The 20,897-nt window shown below is 42.9% G+C and overlaps 1 pseudogene; it reads right to left on the reverse strand.

The window, feature by feature from the left end:
- Nucleotides 1-5,543: 5,543 nt before the first annotated feature.
- Nucleotides 5,544-6,164, reverse strand: LOC142440866 (cofilin-1 pseudogene; annotated as a pseudogene).
- Nucleotides 6,165-20,897: the final 14,733 nt, after the last annotated feature.

Consider the following 20,897-nt stretch of genomic DNA (forward strand, 5'->3'; position numbering starts at 1 on the left):
AGAAGTACATATAAAGGAGGTAATATATGGTTCGTGGATGCTAGGCAGGCTCTCTACCTTATTGCTTGGGATCAGATGAGAAGCTTACATCAATTGAGAGCAGAAGCCTGCCTTTGTCTTGGAGTTTATCCTTATAGCTCTGGATTCATGCAAAATTTATCCTTTTGTGATGGGTTTTGGGGGGCTTTCTGTTTTTTTGAATCAAACTATCATTGTGGGTGTAAAGTAATAACTCACTGTTTTGATTTGCACCTTCCAGATGGCTAGTGATTGTGAGCATTTCCTTCTGCGTTTGCCAAGCATTTGAATGTTGTCCCTTGTGAATTGTCTGATAATGTCCACTGCCCATTTTTAATTGGATTTTTGCTTCTTGAGGTGTTGCAGAATTCTATAGATTTTAGTGATCAGTCCCTTGTTCGCCGTGTCATTGCTAAAGATTTTTTTTATTATTTTGAGGAAGAGAGGAAGAGCTTTGATGAAGGTGTGACTTTTGCCTTTCAGCTGACCATACCCCCAAGGAAACAAAGGGTGGTGACGTGGTTCCTAGGAAGGTAAGAGACTCAGAATCCACCACCTCCCTTAATGCCTTGGCATAGCAGGGAGCACCCTCCAACGTGGTAGTATAACTACAGGCATGGCACTGCCATCACGTTGATGCCAACTCATAGTGACCCTTCAGGACATTGTAGAACTGCCCCTGTGCATTCCCCAGGCTGCAACTATTCATGAGAGTTGAAAGCCCCATCTTTCTTCCTTAGAGTGGCTGAGAGCTTTGAACTGCCGACCTAGGGGATCACAGCCCAATGCATAACCACTAGCCATCTGGGCTCCTTAACCACAGGCATAGGGGCTAGATTTTACAATATATTACAAAAGGGCTTATGGTTACAAGGCCCATAATAATTGGATGCACCTCAGTATCTATGACTAGAATAAAGAAGGGGTGACTGGAGGCCACAGCTGTCAATGAGCTATTGCAATAATAAAATCATCTTCCTTTCCAATTAACAGCAGAAACAATACCAACTTTAGTGGTGGGGAAAAAAGTAATAAAAGCTTTAGATAATTAAAGGACAACTCCTCAGAGAGAAATCATATTGATAATATCCATGAAACTCACAGTTGAATTTATCTATCTAATATACTTAGTCAATTTTGGATGTGTGTGGTTCTAGAAGGAACATTTAAGGTTTGGAGGAAAAACAATCTTTGCTTAAAATATTTAATGCCCTATTCTCATTAAAAACATAACAGCACCTTTTGGATGATTTTATGCTGGCATGCCTACCAAAATTTTATGGCAATTAGAGCTGATTTGCATTGCATTTCCTCAGCAAAATGTAAAAGCTTCATGGGAGAATAAAATTATAATTGAAGAAGTTTTTCAGTTTTACAAAATAGCTATTACTCTTTAGAGAATGTGTTTTGTAGTCTTCAGTACACAAAACAATTCTCATTCACTTTACTCCACAGAATTCATGATGTGTAAATTAGTAATGCTAGTCAAATCACAATTTAAATCCACTCCTCATTGTTAGGAAAGATTGCATTGACGTTTAGAATGCATCATTTGATATGCAGCATTACAATTCTGAGGCAATAACTCAAGTACATTAGAATAGTACTAATAAAAGTCATAAATCTTTAACACTAATGGCACTATTTGTTTGTATTGACTACACCTGTCTAAAACATTCCTTTAATAATAAAAAAGGTGAATAAATGCATAGAGGTCACCTCTTTCCTTAAAACATTTTCAGTAACTTACACTAAGTATATATATACTCTTTCTACATAGCTACCTATCCTGTTTATTTACATACCTACTTATCTTGTTAAGTGCCACTGAAAACGTTGCCTGATCCTGTACCATCCTCAAAATTGTCGCCATGTTTGGGCCCTTGTTGCAGTCACTGTGTCAATCCACCTGCTATGAGAGACTCAAAGAGCCCGTTGAGCACCAAAATGACCTCAGTGACCTTTCAATGACAACAATAAGACTCGTTTTTGTATGACTTATTAAAATAATAAATTTTACAAAAGCTGAAAGTATGTAGCCTTTAGGGAACCAGTGGAGAGGTCTGGGAGGCTGGCCCCAGCACCATAAATTAAGTGGTTTCCTGCCCCTCCCCCGAGAAGAACTTGTTCCAAAGGACGACATTGACTCTGCAGCTATGGGAGATGAACAATCTGATCAGAGCACACGGGAGCAGATGAAGGGGCAGGAGGAGAGAGTGGAGCACAGCCTGGCCCACCAGGCCGTGAGGACGATGTTCCTGAGTAGAGCAGCCAGTCCACAGAGAGAACAACATGGCTGGCCCCACTATGAGACATGATGCCCCTCAGTGGCTAAGGGCGATACAGGGGACAGCACCGGAGACACAGTGTGGGAATTGCATCTGACCTGATCCCACCACACTGAGGCAAAGCACTGGGGGAGTGCAGCGGAACAGCAAGGGAATGGAGTGGCAAGGTCCCCAGGGAATGCTGAAAGTGGACGTTGGGGCCAGGGCGTGGTGCCCCAACAGACTGGACTGGAAAACACTCCTAAGGGCCAACAAACGATCCTTGAACTAACTACAAAAAAAAGAAAAAGAAAGTATGTAGCCTTCTTGGAACTGAGCTTGCTTCATGGAAACATTTAGAGTGCCTAAGGCCTTAATAGATGTTCCTCTAGATGACTCTTCAAAAAGTACTTCTCTGAACTAAAGTTCTCATGGAGTTCAACAGCATTAAATGAAAACACAAACAAAAAATACCACTGAGAAAGAATCAGGAATGCTGGAATTTTGAATTGCTGACAAAGGCAAAGCCACAAACTCCGGAGAGCAGATCAGGGCTCAGATTGGGAATAGAGGTAGTAGAATGGAAGACGCTTCGTGTTAGCATTTAGGTAGGTGGCAGGGATAGGAATCAGTAGGTAACACCAGAATTTTCTTTGAAGAGGTGGGTTTGGTTTTCCTCTAATATTTGAGTAACTCACTATTCCAGAATGCTCAAAACGATCATTTTTGGTCTGAAAAATTAAAAACAAATATTGACAAGCATCCGTAATATTCCATGGAGAATAAAACTCGAGAAGCATAGTTCCTAATAAACCAAAACCAAACCAAACCCAACCATCAAATCGATTCTAACTCATAGTGATCATATAGGATAGAGATCACATAGGAAATGCTTCATAGCATTGATAAGGCTATAAATCTTTATGGGAGCAGGTAGCTTCATCGTTCTTCCAGAGTGTTGTTTAACTCACCACACCACCAGGGCTCCTAACCTCACAGCTTCCTTGTGTGTGTCTATTTAACTGTTAGTCTCAGTTCTTCTCTTTGGTTACTAATTCCCCGCCATGGCCCTGGTTCCAGGAGGGAGGAGTGCCCTTTTCCATCTCTTGACTTTGGGCTCAGCCACATGAGCGCAATGGACTTAGAGGTAAAGGCTTGAAATGAGCACCTGCACTTGCCCTCTTGCTCCTCTGCATGTTGGTGTTACAGGATCGTGCCCCAAAGAGCTGAGGGTCTCAGAGAGTGATGAACTCATGGAGCAGACCCGGACCAAATCTGTAACTTACAGTCAAACCTCACTAGGCCAGTATAGATCTGATTGAACCATCACAGAACCAAAGATGCGTGAGCAAGAAATGATTGTCTCGTTGTTACATTTCACTGACCTTTGCAGAGGTTGGTGTGGAACATTATTGTGGTCATAGGTAACCCATACAATGTGCATGTAGTCTTTTTTTTAATTTTAACAATTTATTAGGGGCTCATACAATTCTTATCACAGTTCATACATATACATACATCAATTGTATAAAGCACATCTGTACAGTCCCTGCCCTAATCATTTTTTTCTCCTCTTTTCTTTTTTTACATTTTATTAGGGACCCATACAACTCTTATCACCATCCATACATATACATACATCAATTGTATAAAGCACATCCATACATTCCCTGCCCCAATCACTCTCAAAGCACCTGCTCTCCACTTAAGCCCCTTGCATCAGGTCCTCCTTTTTTTTCCCCTCCCTCCCCCCTCCCCCCTCCCTCATGTGCCCCTGGTAATCTATACCTCGTTATTTTGTCATATCTTGCCCTATCTGGAGTCTCCCTTCCCCCCTTCTCTGCTGTCCCTCTCCCAGGGAAGAGGTCACATGTGGATCCTTGTAATCAGTTCCCCCCTTCCAACCCACTCACCCTCAACTCTCCCAGCATCGCCCCTCACACCCTTGGTCCTGAAGGTATCATCCACCCTGGATTCCCTGTACCTCCAGCCCCCATATGCACCAGTGTACAGCCTCTGCCCTATCCAGTCCTGCAAGGTAGAATTCGGACCATGGTAGTTGGGGGGAGGAAACATCCAGGATCTGGGGGAAAGCTGTGTTCTTCATTGGTACTACCTCGCACCCTAATTAACCCATCTCCTCTCCCAAACCCCTCTATGAGGGGATCTCCATTGGCCGACACTTGGGCCTTGGGTCTCCACTCTGCACTTCCCCCTTCATTTAATATGGTACATATACAGATATATACACACACTTATATCGTTGTTTTTTTTTTTTTGCATGATGCCTTATACCTGGTCCCTTGGCACCTCGTGATCGCACTGGCCGGTGTGCATGTAGTCTTTAGCACAATAAATTAATATATGTAACTCCCCCAAAACTAAACCCACTGCAATCTAGTTGATTCCAGCTCAAAGCAATCCAATGTATTGCTTCTGAGGCTGCAAATCTGTTGGCAGACAGCTTCATCATTCTTCTGCAGAGCGACTGGTGGGCTCAGACCACTGACCTTGTGGTTAGGAGCCCAATGCTCAACCAAGAGCACCACAAAGCTATTTCCATTTCTTACAGTTTTCACAATATCTTTGTATATTTCTTAGAGACAAAACTTTGGTTCATTTTATAAATGTATTTTAATTTTATAAAGAGTTACAAGATGAATGTTGATTAATGCTTGCTATCGGTTTTCTTCTTGATCAGGCAGTTTAGGGAAACTGTGAGGTAGGCTATGAAAAATATATTCTTTTTAGACAGAAGAAATCGGTATAGAGATGACCACTCACCGGTGATTTGAATACCAAGTGATATGATATTTTTTTATTGTCTTCTCTTTTTTTTAAGTGAAGGTTTCTCATAGGCCCAAACAAGTGGCTGTCAGTGACTGGGGGGGTGGGGGGGGGGAGCAGCCGGAGCGGGTCGGGTCATCTTAATTTTCCACTCACACACAGTGCTAAATGAACAAGCACGGACTCACTACTGCAGTTAGAAGTTGGCAGCCTGGAAAAAGGGGGATGGGGAGTGGTCGTTAAAAAAAATACAACCCCCTTCCCCAACTGGGGGAGCCGCAGGGAAGGAACTTGGTCTGTTTCAACAAAGGAATCAAAGATCAGAAGCCATTTGGGATGGCCAGAGCCGTAGGGGCGGGGCGGAGGGAGGTGGGCTGGTCCAGGGGTTGGGGGCCTGTTTGGCAACTGGGGGGAAGGGATTGCCCTCCCCCTGCTGGGGTCCCCCCAGCTTCTCCGGTCTGGCAGGAAGGGGGCAGCCTGCAGCCCCCCGCAGGCAGGTCTGGGGCTGCCGGGTGCTCCTGGCAGGGGTGGAGGGGGCTCACAAGGGCTTGCCCTCCAGGGAGATGACAGTGCTGCCCCCCAGCTTCTCGGCCAGGGTGCAGCGGTCCTTAACCTCCTCATAGCAGTTTGCTTGTAATTCGTGTTTGATTCCCGTCAGCTTCTTCTTGATGGCATCCTTGGAGTTGGCGTAGATCATTTTGCTCTTAAGGGGTGCACACTCGGGGGCCCAGAAGATGAACACCAGGTCCTCCTTCTTGCTCTCCTTGGTCTCGTAGGTGGCGTCGTACAGAGCGTAGCGGCAGACCTTGTCAGGCAGCATCTTGACAAAGGTGGCGTAGGGGTCGTCCACCGTCTGGCCCACGTCCCCAACCAGGATCTCCTTGCCCTCCTCCTCCAGGATGATGTTCTTCTTGTCCTCGCTCAGGCAGAAGAGCACGGCCTTCTTGCGCTTCTTGACCTCCTCCGGTGTCGAGGGCTTGCGCACCTTCATGTCATTGAACACCTTGATCACTCCGTCGGAGACAGCCACACCAGAGGCCATGTTTCCGGAAGCGAGAAGAGTATGGCAGAGAGAGGAAGAGAAGATGGGAGCCGCTGCAGCCGCTGCCGGGACCCCACTGAACCGATATTTTTTAACTATAGTTTCCTATGTAAAAAGTAAAATAAGTGTGTGGGCCTAAACCACTGCATTGTTTCAGGCTTAGGTGAACTGAAGAGAAGGCACTTTCTTAGTCCGTTTGGAGATGTGTTAGTCTGGGTGGTGTACAGAAACAAAACCAGTGGCATTCATAAGGGTATAAGGAAGTTTATATCAAGAAGTAATTCCATATCAAGAAGCTATCCCAGTCCAGTCCAACTCAAGTCCATAGCTATAAAGCTAGCCAGGGTCCTCTTTCAACCCACGTAACTGCAGGTCAATGATGCTGACAGCTGAAAAGGGAAGCAGGGAGATCGTGGGCCAGTGAGTACACAGTCATGTGGATCCAAAGTCAGCAGAAACATGACGGGCACCGACAGCTCTCAGGGTTGGGCAACTCCCATGGGGCCACCCCTGGAGGCAGGCACAGACTCCCAACAAGCAGGGGGCTCTTACAGATATATATTATAACAACCACAAATCAGTTACACCAAGCGAACATGTCCAGATGCTGCCATCATTTTCAAAACATTTTCTTTCTACTTGAGCCCCTTGATATCCGCTCCTCTTTATTCCCTCCCTCCCTCACCCTACCACTCTTGTGAACCCTTAATAAATTATATATATTCATATCTTACACTGTCTGAGGTAGCCTTTTACCCACAGTTCTGTTATTCGTCCCCCCAGTCTAACAGGATTTGTGAGGTCAAACTGGGGCCATGATAGTGTTGTTATGTTATTGAGACAGGATTAATGAAAGCTATGTTTTGAGTTAATCTCTTGCAAAATATAAAAGGAGCAGAACAAGGAAGCAGAGTCAGGGAGGGAGGTGCCAAGCCATATGATCATCACTCAAGAGCAGATGTTCAGAAGAGACCACAGCCATTCTCCAGAATGGAGGGCAGGAAAGCCTTTCCCTAGAACCTTCGCCATGAATGCAAACTTCTAGTCTCCTAAAGTATGAGAAAATACATTTCTGTTTGTTAAAGGCACCCACTTAGGCTATTTCTGATCTACTAGCCCTTCATAACTAAGACAGCATCCAAACAGGAAAATAAATCTCCAAAAATTCTTCATTTGAAATAAGAACGTCCACACTGCAACCAGTTGTGCTCTTTCTGTGACAAACAATTCAGAACAAACAGTATGTGTTTGAGGGTGTGAGACACTCGGTTAATATGATGAAGCACTTTTCACATAGCAGAGCCCTCTGGTACAGAGATTCCCTGTTGGGGTGTGATCTGCATGGTCGACAGATCTAAACCACCAGCATCTCCAAGGGAGGAAAGGCTGGGCTTTCTACTCTTGTAAACAGTTTCATAAGATTTTTTTGAACAAGGGACCTCGCACATTAATTTGTACTAGACCCTGTGAGTAAGCTTTGTCTTGAAATCTTTGTTCTTTTTCTCTACTTTATGATGCTTGTCTTAATTTTACCAGAAATTTCCCAACAAATTTAATAATAAAATAGTATTAGCACATTCTAGTCTGTTTTCAGGAATAATCCAGATTTTATGGGACCTGAAGTCTATGTAGTTAGGGGGCCTCTTTCAGAATAAAAGGGATAAAATTAGAAAAAGAAATTGGGTATAAAAGTATGTACTGACTTGGAATAAGAAATGAAATAACAAGCTTGGAATTTTAAAAAATCATTTTTATTGTAGGATCTTAACAGTTCTTATCACAATCCATATATCCATCCATTGGGGCAAGCACTTTTGTTCATATGATGCCATCAATATTTCCAAAACATTTTCTTTCTACTTGAGCCCTTGGTATCAGCTCCCCATTTTTTCCCCTTCCTGCCTCATGAACCCTTGATAAATTATAATTTTTTTTCTTGTCTTACACCAACCGATGTCTCCCTTCACTAACTTTTCTGATGTTCATCCCCTTGGGGGAGAGTTATATGTTGATCATTGTGATCGGTTCCCACTCTCCACCCCCACGCCCAACTTCCCTCTACCCTCCTGGTATTGCTACTCTCATTATTAGTCCTGAGGGGGTTATCTGTCCTGGATTCCCTGTGTTTCTACTTCTGATCTGTACCCATGTACATGCTCTGGTCTAGCAGGATTTGTAACGTAGAATTGGGATCATGACAGTGAGGGGTAGGAAGCATTAAGAACTAAAGGAAGGTTGTATGTTTCATCGGTGCTATACTGCACCCTGACTGGCTCCTCTCTTCCCCGTGACCCTTCTGTAAGGGGATGTCTAGTTGCCCACAGATAGGCTTTGGGTCTCCACTCCGCACTCACCCTCATTCAAAATTATATGACATTTTTTGCTCTAAGTTTTTAATACCTGATACCTCATGAGCACACAGGCTGGTGTGCTTCTTCCATGTGGGCTTTGTTGCTTCTCAGCTAGATGGCTTCTTATTTATTTTCAAGCCTTTAAGACCCCAGATGATATATCTTTTTTTCTTCTTCAGACACTATATCTTTTAATAGCCAGGCACCATCAGCTTTCTTTACCACACTTGCTTATGCACCAACTTTGTCTTCAGTGATCGTGTTAGGAAGGTGAGCATCATGGAATACCTTTAATAGAATTAAGTGTTCTTGCATTGAGGGAATACTTGAGTAGAGGTTCAATGTCCATCTGCTACCTTAATACTAAACCTATACATATATGCACATAGATCTATTTCCCCATCATCATATATAAATATATTTACATATATACATGCCTGTATTTAGACCTCTATAAATACCCTTTGCCCCTAGTTTACTCCTCTATTCCCTTTTACTTTCCTCTTGTCTCACTGTCATGTTCAGCCTTCATCTGGGTTTCTGTAATTCCTCTTGGTTACATTGCCTTTGATCAAGTCCTACCAGGCCTCCTACACCCTCTCCAACATCGATTTTGGATCACTTGTTTCCTTGTCCCTGGGTTTGTTAGCTCCCACTTCGTTTCCCCCACCTACACCTCTCCCACATCCCATTGGAACCGTTAGTCTGGTTGTTTTCTCCTCCAAATTGCTTATCCCACCTATCTTATCTAGATAGACCAAGTCAAACACATTTTATGATAGCATGCTCACCTCCAGGACCATGATCTCAGCAGCCAGGTTCGAGCAGAGAGCTGGGAGGAGGAGAGGAGTGTGTGTATGTCTTTATTTCTTCCCAAGGGTTATATATATATACTTCTGGGCATGACTTCAGGTAACCACACACATGACAGGAGGGGCTATACAATAAGCATACGCATCACAGGAAGGGGATGAACTAGGAGTGTACATGTAATAGGAAGTGGAGGGACTAGGTGTACACATGTGACAATATGGGCAGAGCCTAGACTCAAGATAGCAGCCTAACCTTGGTCACCCTTGACTGGGCTCGACCTTCTCTCTGGGCTCTCCTTCAGGGAGACAAACACTATCCTTATCAGAAGCGAGTGGGCCCTACTTAGGGTGGGACAGATTATACAGTCTGATTGCTCTAGATAGCTGATAACCCTTAGGGAGAATAACCTCTAAGCAGGTTGCATTGACCTCCAAGTGTACAGTTGTTTACCATGAGCAGCAAGCAGCGTCTTAGATTTGGCATATATTTGGGGCAACAACCTGGGGAAAACCCTTTTGCATCCCACAATAATTTATAGTTCACCAAGGGGTCATGACGGTGGGAGGGGAAGAAGGAGGGAAAAAAAGAGGAGCTGATACCAAGGGCTCAAATAGAAAGTAAATGTTCAGAAAATAATGATGGCAACTTTTGTACAAATGTGCTTGACACAATTGATGTAGGGATTGTTAGAAGAGCTGTAAGATCCCCCAATATAATGATCTTTTAAAAAACAGAAAAGCCAACCCTCCCAACATAGTCTGCTTAAACAAGAGTAGGCCACACCCCAGAGAAAGCGCCCTTTCAATTGCACTCCATCATATTCTTAACACAACTGCTTATCTGCTCTCAGGAGAGCCCATCAGGAAGTTGATCATTGTTGGGTGTTATCAAGTCAATTCCAACGCACACAGACCATATGCATAACATAACAAAACACTGCCCAGTCCTGTACCATCCTCACAATGGTTCTTATGTTTGAACCCATTGTTGCAGGCACTGTATCATCTCATTGAGTACTTTCCTCTTTTTCATTGACCTCTTCTTTACTAAGCATGATGTCCTTCTCCAGGGATTGGTCTCTCCTGACATATCCAAAGTACCTGAGGTGAAATCTTGCCCTCCTTGCCTCTAAGGAGCATTGGGGTTGTACTTCTTCCCACACAGATTTGTTCATGCTTTGGGCGATCTATGGTGCTTACCATATTCTCCATCAGCACCATAATTCAAATACATTAAAACTTCTTTGGTCTTCCATATTCTATGCCCAACTTTCACACACATATGAGAAGATTGAAAATACCATGGCTTGAGTCAGGAGCACCTTAGTCCTCAAAGCAACATCCTTGTTTTCAATAGTTTATGGAAGTCTTGTGTCCCAGATTTACTCAGTGCAATAAATCATTTGATCTCTTGATTGCTGCTTCCAAGAACACTGATTGGAGATTCAAGGAAGACAAAATCCTTGACAACTTCAGTCTGTTCTCCCTTTATTATGACGTTACGCATTGGTCCATGTGTGAGGACTTTGGTCTTCTTGACATTGAATTGTAATCCAAAATGAAGGCTGCAATCCTTGATCTTCATTAGCAAGGACTTCAAGTTCTCCTCACTTCCAGGAAAGAAGGTTGTGTCATCTGTGAGAGGGAGAACAGAGGCGCAGAACAGATAGAATTTAGCCAGGAATGTGAAGTTGAGAAAGATTTTATTGAGGCAGAGAAAGAACTCCAGGAGGGAAGGGAGAGCAGGGAAAGGGACAGGGTCATCTTGAGCCCCCAGGCAGTTCCGCGACCCAATGAGTTAGGTCAGGGATGTCTCGCCAGGCATTGGGGTGGTGGGATATATATATATGTGGTTTGAGCTAAAGGCATGCGGTTGAAAAGGGGAAGAGAGGCTCCAGGTGCTGTGGCCGCTGGTCTCAGGCCAGGTGCCGTCCTGTCAGTAAATCATGTTGTTCTTAGGAAACAATGCTAGGGAGAGGGGAGCTGTGTTTTGTCCCATGAGGTAAGTTTTGTGAAACTCTGAAGACAGGTGCTTTGAAGTTCAGGTGCTTTGAAATTCAACCAGGTCATTTGTCTTCTCCAGAAGCTGGTACAAGGGACTGCCTTGGTCCGGGCCTGCCCCAAACAATTTGCATATTGCAAGTTGTTAATAAGCCTTCTTCTGTTCTTGGTGCCATATTCTTCTTCATATAAGCCAGCTTCTCTAGTGATTTTCTCAGCATACAGACTGGACAAGTATGATAAGGGGAAGCAAACCTGATGCACACCTTTTCTGATTTTAAAACATACAATATTCCCTATTTCTGTTTGCACAATTGCCTCTTGATCCATATAAAGTTCCACATGAAGTGTTCTGAAATTCCATTCTTGTCAAGGCTAGCCATAGTTTCTTATGATCCACATCTCAACACAGTCAATAAAACAGAAGGAAACATCTTTCTGGTATTCTCTGCTTTGAGCCAAAACTCATCTGACATCAGCGATGATATCCCTATACCTTGTTCCGCATGCTCTTCTGAATCTGTCCTGAACCGCTAGCAGCTCCCTGTCAATGTACTGCTGCAGCTGTTGTTGGATGATCTTCAGCAAAATTCTACTTGCAAGTGATATTAATGATATTGTTCTGGGTACAAATATGGATCTTTTCCAGTCAGTAGGCCAAGCAGCTGTCTTCCAAATTTCTTGGAATAGATAAGTGAATGCTTCCAGTGCTTCATCAGCTTGTTGAAACATTTCAATTGGAATTCCATCAATTCCTGGAGCCCTGTTTTTGGCTAAAGCTTTCAGTGTTGCTTGACCTTCTTCCTTCAGTACCACTGGTTCTTGCTCATATGCTGCTTCCCTCTTGAAATGGTTGAATGCCAACTACTTTTTTTAGGTAAAATGATCCTATATTATTTCTATCTTCTTTTGATTCTTCCTCATTACTCATTGGAGTGCTGGTAGTGTAATGGCTTCAAGTTGGGCTGCAGTCCACAAGGTCAGCAGTTTGAAAGCACCAACTGCTCCGGGGAAGACAGACAGGGCTGTCTAGTTTGGTAAAGAGTTTCAGTCCCAGAAACGTACTGGTCCAATTCTACCCTGCCCTATGGAGCCATTATGTTTCAGCAACCACTCTATGGCAGTGAGTTTAGTTTGGGTTCGGCTGCATCAGTCAATATTTTGCCCTTAGAATCTTTCAAACTTGCAACTCAAGGCTTGATTTTTGTCCATTTAGTTCTTTTGGTTTAAGATAAGCTGAAGATGTTCATTCTTTTTCTCTCATTTTCATTTTTCAGTAGTTTTATTAGCAAGTAATTTGCATGTCATATAGTTCAATCATTCAATAATATCACTGAGAACTGTATAATCACCCCCACATCAATTTTAGAACATTCCCCCTCCCCCATGGTCAAATCGCCTTTAAGATGATTCATGCAGTCACAGTTTGTTCTAGCCAATTTCTAAGTCTTTATACATTTTATCATATTCAACTTTGTCATCTAGATCTGCCCTTTAGAATTTCCTGTTCAACTCGTTGACTTCATTATTTCTTTCATTTGCCTTAGCTTGGTCAATGATTAAGATAAGCTTCAGAGTATTTTCTGACACCCACGCTGAACTTTTCTTTCTTTCTTGTCTCTTTGACGACCATTTGCTTTCTTATTTTATGATGTTGCTTTTGTCCTCCCACAGCTCATCAGGTCTTCTGTCATTAGTGTTCATATGTTAAATATGCACTTGAGGTGCTCTGAAAATTCAGCTGGACATCCTTCTTCAAAGAATTGGAAAAACTGATTACCAACTTCATATGCAGGGGGAAGAAGCCCAGAATTAGCAGAGAACGCCTCAAGAAGAAGGACAAAGTGGGAGGGCTTGCTTTACCTGACTTTTGCACGTGCTATATGGCCACAGTAGTCAAAACAGTGTGGTACTGGTATAATGACAGATATTCAGACCAATGGAAAAGAGCTGAAGACCCAGAAATAAAAACATCAGCATACAGGCAACTGATCTTTGATAAAGGCCCCAAAAAATATTAAATGGGAAGCAGATGCCATCTTCAATAAATTGTGCTGGAAAAAATGGATATCTACCTGCAGAAAAATGAAGCAAGACCCTTACCTCACTCCATGCACAAGAATAAACTCAAGGTGGATCACAGACCTTGAGATAAAACCCCAAACAGTTAGGGCCATTAATGAGGGAATTGGAATAAACCTGAGAACCTTGGCACAGGGAATACATAGGCTATCAGAAATAGGGAAGGTTACCAATACAGAGGAGTCACAAGTAGACAAGTGGGGATAGACTGACGATAAGACACCTGTGTACAACGAAATAATTCACCAAGAGAGTAATAAGAGAGTCCACCAACTGGGAAGACATCTTTAGCAATGACATATCAGAAAAAGGCCTTATTACTAAAATCTATAATACTTTGAAAGCTTACAATAAGAGAAGAGCTAACTGCCCACTGAGGAGGTGGGCAAAGGACTGAACAGAAGTTTCACAGAGTCTGAAATCCAAATGGTCAATAAACATATGAGAAAATGTTCCTGATCATTAGCCACAAGAGGAATGCAAATCTAAACAACTATGAGATACCACCTAACACCCTCAAAAATAGCTCAATTAAAAAAATCAGAAAGCAACAAGTGTTGGAGGGTCTGTGGTGAGATAGGAACTCTCATCCACTGCTGGTGGACCTGTAGGTATATACAGCCACAATGGAAATCGATTTGGCGATATCTAAAATGGAACTTGAGTTACCATACGACCCAGCAATCCCCCCTACTGGGCATATACCCAGTAGAGGCAAGAGACAAACCACGGCCAGACATCTGTGCTCCAATGTTCATTTTGGCACAGTTTACAATTGCAAGGAGTTGGAAACAGCCCAAATTTCCATCAACAGATGAATGGATTAAAAAACTGGTACATACATACAATGGAGTATTATGCATCACTAAAAAGCAGTGATGAACACATGAAGCACATTACCAAATGGGAAGAACTGGAGGAAATGATGCTAAGTGAAGTAAGCCAAGCACAAAAGGACAAGTACAACATGAGTCCACTGAGGTAAGTTTATATATGTAAAAAAGAAAGAACAGAAAAGTAAATGCAAAAGAGACACAGGGAATTAGCTACTGTATACAAACACTCCAGGGGTGAGGTCCAGGTAGTATGGCAGGGGCCAGAGCAAATCCAGGGGTACATATGGTAGCCAACTAAAAAGAGCAGGGAGGGAGGAAAGGGAAAAATAAAGATGTGTGATGGGGGAATAGGGCACTGACCCACCCAAGGGGAGGGTATTGTTTGTGTCTCCACAGGGAAGGAGGAACCAGACTTAAAGCCAGTGCCAAAAGAATGCAGTGTGCAGCCAGTGGAGGAGGCTGAGTACTCGGCCCCCATACCAGCTATGTGGACAACTTCCCCTCACCCCAGAAGAATTTACTTTAGAGGATGGCACTGAAGCTGCAGCTAGGGGAGAGGGGCATGTCTGATCAGAGCAAATGGGAACAAATGAAGGGGTAGGAGAGTGGAGCACATCCTGGCCCACCAGGCCTGGAGGACGATATCCCCGCTCTGAACAGCCAATGAATACACAGATTAGACCATTTGGCTGATCCCACTGCGAGACACACCATCCCTTGCTGACCCAGGGTTCTAATGGAGACAATGCTGGAGACTTAGTGTTGGGACTGGCCCGGACTGACCCCGCGACACTGAGGCAAACCACTGAAGGCATGAGGCAGAGAAACTGTGGGAGCAGAGCAGGGAGCCCCCGCGGGAGTACAAAGGACAGACTCTGGAGTCAGATCGTGGCACCCCATCGGACAAGACTGAAGGACATGCCTAGAGATGTATTTTGACTTTCCTACACTGGCTTTTCACATTCTTCTCCTTCAACCGGTACTTACATATGAGCTATTGACGGTCTGTTTCAGAGACAGCTCCTCCCTGATGTGATCTAGCTGCTGCTGTTGAGCTTCCCCATCCTCTCTTCTCACAGATGTAGTCAATTTGACTTCTGTGTATCCCACTTCTGGAGAAGGCCACATGTTTAATTTCAATTTATGCTGTTGAAAACAGCAACAACGAAGAACGAACAACGAAGAACTTGTTGATCTTGCAAAATTCTAGCATGTGATCTCCAACTTCATTTCTAACACCAACGCTGTTTTTTCCAACTACTCTTCCTTCCTCCTTTTCCCCAACTTCCACATTCTAATCACCAGTTATGAGCAGTACCTCTTTTTTTTTAAAAAAATCATTTTATTGGGGGCTCATACAACTCTTATCACAATCCATACATACATCAATTGTGTAAAGCACATTTGTACATTCATTGCCCTCATCATTCTCAAAACATTTGCTCTCCACGTAAGCCCCTGGCATCAGGTCCACATTTTTCCTCTTCCCTCCCTGCTCTCCCCTCCCCCATGAATCCTTGATAATTTATAAATTATTATTTTGTCATATCTTGCCCTGTCCTACGTCTCCCTTCACCCACTTTTCTGTTGTCCATCCCCCAGGGAGGAGGTTATATGTAGGTCCCTGTAATCGGTTCCCCCTTTCTACCCCACCTTCCCTCCTGGTATCTCCACTCTCACCACTCGTCCTGAAGGGATCATCTGCACTGGATTCCCTGTGTTTCCAGTTCCTATCTTTACCAGTGTACGTCCTCTGTCTAGCCAGATTTGTAAGGTAGAATTGGGATCATGATAGTTGGAGTGTGGAGGAAGGAAGCATTTAGGAACTAGAAGAAAGTTACTACACCGCCCTGGCTGACTTGTCTCCTCCCCGTGACCCTTCTGTAAGGGGATGTCCCGTTGCCTACAGATGGGCTTTGGGTCCCCACTCTACACTCCCACTCATTCACAATAATATGTTTTTTTGTTCTTTGATGCCTGATACCCAATCCCTTCGACACCTCATGATCACACTGGCTGGTGTGCTTCTTCCATGTGGGCTTTCGTGCTTCTGAGCTAGATGGTCACTTGTTTACCAGACTCTTTTTCTTCTGATAGCCGGACTCCATCAGCTTTCTTCACATTTGCTTATGCACCCACTTTGTCTTCAGCGATTGTGTCAGGAAGGTGAGCATCATGGAATGCCAGTTTAATAGAACAACATATTCTTTCATTGCAGGAGTACTTGAGTAGAGGGAGGCCCAATGTCCATCAAGCAGTACATCTTGATTGCTTGTTTCATTATTTCAGATTAAAGAAGTTGGTAAAATTCATCAATCTCTTCATCATTTGCTTTAGTGTTTGGCATATAAATTTGAATAATAATTGTATTGACTGTTTTCTTATATGTGGTTAGGCATTATCCTATCACAGTCAGTATTGTACTTCAAGGTTGATCTTGAAATGTCCTTTTTGATGATCAATGTAACACCATTTCCCTTGAATCTTTTATTCCCAGCATAGTAAACCATATGATTTTCTGGTTCAAAATAGCCAATACTAATCCATTTCAGCTAATGCCTAGAATATAGATCTTTATGCATTCTATTTTATTTTTTACAACTTCCAATTTCCCGGGACTTATACTTTGTACATTCCAAGTGTCAATTATTAATTGATACTTGCAGCTATATTTTCTAATTGTGAGTCATGCTCCATCCACAAATGAAGGTCCGAAGCCTTTACTCCCACAGGTTTTTCTCCATCTGTGTCATTATGGTTGACCCTACTTTGAGAAAGCAGCTCTTCCTCAGTCATATCTCGAGTGCCTTCTGACCCCCAAGGGGCTCGCCTTCTGGCACAATCTCTGACAATGTTCTGCTTCTATTCTTGAGCTTTTCAGTATCTGACAATGTTTTGATGCTATCCATAAGGTTTTCAGTGGATAATTAGTCTGAAGTGAACAGCCTATTCCTTCTCCCTAATCTGTTCTTATATATGCTGAAACCTGTTCACTCTGAGTGACCCTGCTGACATTGTACTTACCAATGACTTAGCCCCCAGCACCATAGCAACACAAAATGAGAGGTGGAGTTGATTACATTATGTCAAATTACGGGGGATTAGACCAGCTATCCCGTATCAAGCTGCATCTGAAATGAGGCTGCGGATGAAAGGAAAAGAAAGAGACGTACAAAACATGGGATTGGGAGGACAACAGTCTGATGGACTGAAGTTCCGAGTATAATCAAAGCTTGGTTTTTATTTTCTTCTTACAAGGGAATGGTTACAAAACAAACATCAAAGAACTTGCTTTTAAAAACGTTCCTGAACTCTTATTATGCAAATGTTACTTAACCAGTCGCACTTTCTTAATATTTGAATAATAAAAGCACTATGTTCTAAGTTACCACAATGACATGCAGGGTTCAAAAGAATCTTAAAGAGGTCATAAAGAACTGAGTTATCTCCCAATGCTTTTAGCTACAAGGTGAAGAGAGGTACAGGGGACTAATTAGTCACCCACCAATTAACACCTTGACCAGCGGACCTCCTACATCAAATTACATTATGGAGGAGAATCCTGGTCCAACCAAGTTGACACAAAACCTATCTACCATACCACCACTAAAATTAAAACAAAGATCACTAAAGAAAGTTCTATTTAGAGAAAACTAAAATCAGCATTGATTTAAGCCCAAGGATCTTGTCCAGGAGTTATTAATGTTTGAAGAGACTTGGACAGGGAAATGACTTCTCCTATTTAGTGCACATTCCCTATAGATATCTTTGGGTTTTGTATTGTTTATATACTATACAGAGAGGCTTGGTAGTGCAGTGGTTAAGGGCTTGGCTATAAATTAAAAGACTGGCAATATTCCGTGCAATTTGAACCCACCAACTTCTCTATAGGAGAAAGATGTAGCAGTCTTATAAACCTTATGGGGCAGCTCTACTTTGTCCTGTGGTGTCCCTGGAAGTCAGAATTGGCTGGATATGAATATATGTATATCTATATATCTATATAGAGAGATATATAGTGTTTAAATTGGGCCGTAACCTCATCCATATGTGAGTCCATACGTTTCTTTAAAATAAATATTAAGTGAATTTTATATTTCTACCAAGGCAAATTTACAGGGTGGGGAAAGATTCTTCTGGTTATCAGTAGACCTCTTTTTCATGTGAAGGAGTAAATCAAAGACATTTTTAATAAAAAATCCCCTTTTTGAACCAACTACCAGATCGCTGTTAAAAAGACAGCAGAAACATGGTCATCTGTCCCAAAAGAAGACAAACAAATGCACCCATGGCCAAGTCGGCTCTGCATCCTGGCAACCAGCAGTGTGTCAGCAGAGAACTGGCTTCCAGCAGGTGTGCAGTGGCTGGTTTTTCGGAAGTCAACCACCAGAGCTTTCTTCTAAGACGTTTCTGGATGGACTCAAACCACTAACCTTACATTAGCAGCTGAGGGTGCAGCTGTTTGAGAGGTTCCCGTTATGAAACCACATATAATAGACATGACCTTTATTCCACCATGCCAGGATACAAGATATACTGATTTTCTTCTTTCCTAAATTAAATATCATCTGTTGTGGGTCTAGGGGGAAAACTTAGCCACCAATTGTTTTGGGGCTCCCCTCTTTCCCTCAGTGTGATCCTGAAACAAAAGAGGGCGTCTACGTCCAAGTTAGGAGGTCAAGCCAGTCTCCCCATCGTTGCATCCTTGCCATTGCTCTGTGAGCACTGTGATGCTGCTGTAGAGCTCTGGCCTCTGCCTCGTGAGTCCTGAGGCTGGAAGATGAGCTCACATGGATCTTCCCACTGATGTCACACTGTGCTTCCCTGAACCAAGTCCCTAAGAAAGCTACTGGGTTAGGCCGCCCCAAATCATGATCTCTTTTCTTGACATAAGGCAAGAAAAGGAGATAGTCCCAGCTCATTCCCACCCCCGAACCCCCATATAACTCAAAGGACAAAGGGATGTTAACCATTTGTTTTGAGCATTGTCTCACAAAATATGCTAGTGACTAACAAGTAGAATATTTCAGTGCACCTCTGTAATCTGAATTGCAGTTCTCTTGCTGGCCATAACTAGTTGTCGGTGGAATTAAATCACCAACAATTGGTTCTTCTCTCTATAAGCCATAAAGCAGACCCATTGCCATCCAGCCAATGAGAACCTACGACAGAGTAGAATTGCCCAGTAAGATTTCCAAGGCTATAAATCTTGTAAATCTCAAGTAGCTTTCTGGTGACAGTTTTAAGTGCTATTAGTTTGATCCCATCACCAATGTTTGACTCTATAAGCCAATCAGAGTGACCGTATTGGACAGAGCAAAATTGCTCCATAGGTTTTCCAAGGCTACTGATCTATGAAGGAGCAGATTCCCATATCTTGCTCCCTAAGAGCAACTGGTGGGTTTGAACAACTGAACTTTTGATTCACAGCTGAGTGCTTAAACACTGTGCCACTAGGATTCCTTTGTTCTAAGCCTGATCATCATGTCAGTTCCATCTTATTGAGCTCCTTGTGCCAACTTTCAATCATTAAATGAATTTACCTATACTAATATATCAAACCTGTATTTAGAAATTTTGAGGTATGAATGGAGTCATGATGATACTTAGCCACAGAAAAGTAAATAATAGTTTTGCAAACAAATATGTCCTGGAGGAAGTACAGCTAGAAGGAACCTTAGAGGCCATCGTGAAAAAGACTTCATCTCACATACTTTGGAAATGCTATTAGGAGACAACAGTTTCTGAAAAAGGACATCATACTTGATAAAGTGGAGGACAGTGAAAAAGAGGAACAATGTTGATGAGATGGATTGCCACAGTTGCTGTAACAAGGGATCAAACATAACGATGGGGAGGATGGTGTGGGAACAGGCAGGGTTTCATTCTGTGTGTATCGAGTTACTGTGAGTCAGAGCCATCTTGATGGCTCCAAACAACAACAACAACAACAACAAAGAATTTGCAAATGCTTTCTAACTTAACCTCTTTTGTGACTTAATTAAAAAACACAACCAGAAATCTAGCTGAGATAGTTAAAGTTTATTGTGTCAACCTGGCCAATAAACACATGTGGGGTTAATTGAAGGATGGAGTGATAAATGGCTCCGTGAGCGTCACCTCTGTAGTTCTCGGGTCTCTTGCTTTCTGATGGTTGGACCAGGGTGCAGCTGCCTTAGCCAGTTGCCTGCTTCAGCTGGCAAGGCTCACTTCCTGCAAGACATCCCCAAGGAGAAGCCACATGGACCTACCCGGATGCAGCCCTGGGTGCTGGAGCAGCTGCGTGGAGACCCCTGCCAACACTGAAATGCTTACACGTTCACTGATTCAGCTTTCCTCCTGCAGTTGGCGTTCATAGTGTGTATTTTGTGAGATGGAGGAGGGCTTTGTGGATTGGTGTTGGACATATGGGTTAATGGGTTAATGGTGGACTAGTGGGCTTGGGCAGCACTGGGTTGGGATGTTTGCTTGAGTTGCACTTACCCTTTATATAAAACTCTCTCGTATACATATGAGTTTCTGTGGATTTGTTTCTGTAATGTACGCAGACTAACACACTAACCTTAAAATTTTAGTCAAATCCTAATCAGATTTCATTTTAATTAGGGTCTTTTTACTATTTTAATAATTTTGTTATAAAATCATAATAATGGATATGACATGTATTCGTTATACAATTTCTAATTGATCTCTTTTAGAAG

Source organism: Tenrec ecaudatus, chromosome 2 (genome assembly GCF_050624435.1).
Source record: "Tenrec ecaudatus isolate mTenEca1 chromosome 2, mTenEca1.hap1, whole genome shotgun sequence".
Lineage (NCBI taxonomy): Eukaryota > Metazoa > Chordata > Mammalia > Afrosoricida > Tenrecidae > Tenrec > Tenrec ecaudatus.